Source organism: Nicotiana attenuata, unplaced genomic scaffold (assembly GCF_001879085.1).
Source record: "Nicotiana attenuata strain UT unplaced genomic scaffold, NIATTr2, whole genome shotgun sequence".
NCBI classification, from domain to species: Eukaryota; Viridiplantae; Streptophyta; class Magnoliopsida; order Solanales; family Solanaceae; genus Nicotiana; species Nicotiana attenuata.
In genome coordinates this window covers 71,775-75,459 of record NW_017673111.1, presented here as the reverse complement: position 1 = coordinate 75,459, position 3,685 = coordinate 71,775, and the positions used below count along the sequence as shown (strand labels likewise).

At 33.3% G+C, this 3,685-nt stretch overlaps 1 long non-coding RNA gene across 1 annotated transcript; it reads right to left on the bottom strand.

Annotated features, from left to right (window-relative positions):
• Nucleotides 1–612: 612 nt before the first annotated feature.
• LOC109215483 lies at nucleotides 613–3,685 on the bottom strand. The gene is made up of 2 exons (XR_002066357.1): nucleotides 2,960–3,685; nucleotides 613–887 (listed from the first exon to the last, which is right to left on the bottom strand). It is a non-coding gene; the product is annotated as an uncharacterized LOC109215483 (long non-coding RNA).

Below are 3,685 nucleotides of genomic sequence, written 5' to 3'. Positions count from 1 at the left end.
TGCTTTTTGGCGAAGGACCTTGGCCTTAAGGGTGTTATTTCGAGCTTTCGTTGAAATATTAACCCGTCGTTGTTCGTGTTATACCCCATTTTAACAAGGGTCAAATCTAGAGTATAACTATTGATAAATCTAAGGTTTTAATTAATTAAAGAGAGTCGCCACCTAATTATGTTAATGGTGAATTAGGCCACCAATTTTAACTAAGTAATCTTAAAGTAACTCCATTTTTATGGTCTATTAACCTTAGAAATTCTAGGTAAGGGTTCTAACTATCTCAAAAGGAAGGGGTAAGGCACCTTTTAAGATCCATTAAAAATGGTTAACCGGCCAAACTTAGGTTAATTAATGGCTAAAAAAAAAGTGTGAGACCAACATAAAATCACTAATGTGGAGTGGTTAAAATCTTATATAGTGATTGAAAAAAAAAAAAAGGTAACTTAAAAGGGATCTCAATGCCTTCATGTGTACTTTCAGAAAAATACTCAACTAGACTTAAACATCTTGTGCTTACTTAACGCCTTTAGAAAAGATTTTAATGAAAGGTTTTTTTAAAAGCATTATTTTTTAAAAGAGAACGGATTCCAAATTCTTATATCTGAAGCCTATATGTTATGTGATTAAAATTACTAAATCGATTATAAGAAACAAGTATAACTAAATACAACCATGCTGATATGAATTCTAACATATATTCTCAAAATAAAAAATGAAATTAAATCACACGTGTAGTTAAATCGCATGAATGATAATGAATAGAAAAGAAGGACACCATAGGTGTCCCCAAGCGTTTCGCTTGTTTTCTTGCTATCCTGTGTATCTATAGGAATATGAGATATGATGATTCCATGCTCGGGTAATGCTGAGTCTGGGGTGAGACTCCATTTTTGCTCCAAGTGTATATGCAAAAGGAAAGAAGAGGAAAATTAGAGTCGAATATTCAATACAAGAATGAAGCACGCAAGACAAGAGTATAACTATTTTCTTCACTCTGCAATAGACAAGAAACCCAAGACCAATAGCAAATCATATACGAACAGATTTCCAAACTGGAGCACTATGTTAACATATCTTTTAAAAGAGCAATGCTCCAGCAAACAGGAGGTGTTTCTTACTTTTACAAAAGCTATTTAAATTAGCACATATAAGATACCAACTTCTAATAGCAAAAATATAGGTGGTTACTAGTATTTATTATCAGATAAAGGCACGTGTATTTTTAACAAAAAGTTTTAAGTCCTAGGGGGACATGATGTCTAAAGAAAAAGTTTAGCAGTAGATAGGCTTAAGTTTATAAAATTCAAATTTCATCTTAGTGTCATGACAAAAATACTTATATTCAATAATGAAGGTTCTAAAAACTACAACAAGTTCTGATTTAATTGTCATCAAGCAATAAGTCAAAGTTTTAGCCCAATAGGCATGAATTCTAACAAATCTCTTTTAGAGCATTCGCATCTATATCTTCCTTTTTGTCTCACGTTTTAACCTGTACCCGCTTTGCAAAAAAAATTGCAAGCGTACCCGCTTTTTCGCATAACTTCAGCATAAGGGGCTGAAGTAGCAAAGACAATCACGCAAAACTTCAGCATTTTAGTAGCCTGGCCTGAAGCTCTTCAGCTCTAGAGCTGAAGTTATCAAACTATGTGCACCTGGCAATTTTAGGTATTTCTCGTTTGCCAACAAAATATGAAAATATTCATAAAACTACTACAAGAAGATGAATACAGATACTATCTGACTTTAATTAGCTTACTTCAAAGGATAACACGCAGTAGTCAGAAGCTGGAGGGAAGAAAATTAATGCCAATAAATTACCATATGCACAGTTGCAGCAACTACAGAAAGTAACCTATCGTAGAAAGCAGCTATTAAAGACAAAACTTCAGCTTTAGAGCTGAAGTTTTTGTGTTGTAACTGAGAAACTTCAGCTCTGGGAGCTGAAGTTTTTGTGTTGTAACTGGAAACTTCAACTCTAGAGCTGAAGTTTTTGTAAGCTTGGATAAAATTCTCCTCTTTGGGTTACCGAATTCAGTAATTTCACATGCGCAATAGATTTTTTTTCTCAAGTAATTAGGAAAGTTCTTTTCATTCTTTTATCAAACATCAATTGACATAATTTGATAGACGATTCATTGGACAGATTTAAATGAACGAAATTCGTAAAAAACGTATAGAAAGCTTATTTGAACGTTCATGAAAGACCAGTCGCAAAATTTTTATAAATGACGTCAACATATAGTTAAGAAAGAACATAGCCAAGAACACTGGACTTGCAGGAGGAGAAGAAGGAGGAGAAAGGGAGCTGAAGTTATTTAAGAAGTGGGTACAAGTTAAAAGATTTTAAAAAAATGAGTATAGGTTAAATGAGGGCGACCAAATAGAGCGCCCCGTGCAATTTTTACGAAAAAAAACTTGAAAGTTTTAACTTCTAAAACAGAATACTACCCTTCTCTTTTACACAACACTTGAGATGAGCAAAAGTGATAGATTTAAACTTATATTCATGAGTCATGTGGATTAGATTTTGCCTTTAAAAAATTCAAGAACAAAATATGAATTTTTTATTTAAAAGCTATGACATGAGCATGGTATCTAAATACAAATTAAATATAACTATGTTAGCTTCTTAGAATATTAGATCCAAATCAGAATGTCCTATGCTCATGACACTTATAAAATAAGGGAAATATAATAAACTAAAGCTAATATGCAAATAAAATAGAATAAAATAGACTTTTCACGTAAACATTTGGTCAAGATATTAATGGGTCATATTTCGAATTATAGGTCTAGAACGCAAGTTTTCTTAAGGACATAATCTCTAGCTTAAAACTCCAGAACATGATTTCTCATAAATTTCAAGACACAGAAATATATATAAACTGAATATATACAATGCCTATTAACATACTTTCGACGACATCAAATTTAAAAGGGGCTATAGCTCGAAATTACTAACTTTTTTGTGGGCAGTGAACGGGGCGTTTTGCAACTGCTGTTCGAATCTCCGACTCGAGCCTCTTTTACGAATAACTCGACCAGAACAGTAAAAGAATATCTTTTGTTTTGGGGTAAAAGGAGCGGCTCGGAGCTTCTAGTTTTGGGGTAAAAGGCACGGCTGAAGTCCCTCTCTAATGGCTGCAATGGCTTGGTATTTATAGGCGGATTCTAGGGTTCTTTGGGAGGAATTTTTACCTCTAACGTTTGAAATTAAGAGCGTGGGGGTTTTGAACGGTAAAATAGTCGTTCATCATTTAATGAGCGAGATTTGAGCAGATTTGTCTCTGATTTGCCTTGAGACTTTGAGCAGATTTATTTCAAATTAATATCCAAAATGGTTGGTATGTTGTGCAGAAAGAAAAAGAAAAAAATGGAGAAACTTCATGTGAGCAAAGAGAGAGAAAAGATCTGCAAATTTAGACTTCTTGGCACTGGATTTGAGGCGAGAATTCATGAAAATTTGAAATCCAAAAGAGAGATATTTTGGTGGAAATTTTGGTAATTTTGAATTTAAAAAAAAAAAAATTGAAACGGTAGTGCTACCATTCTACCGAAGCTTCACCAAATGGTGTGACATAATATCTGCCATAGAAATTCAAAGTAGGCAAGATTATGTTAATTGAAAAGAAGACAATATGATTTGGAAAGTCAAAAAGTGTTTGTGAGGAAAGGGATAGCTTTACAC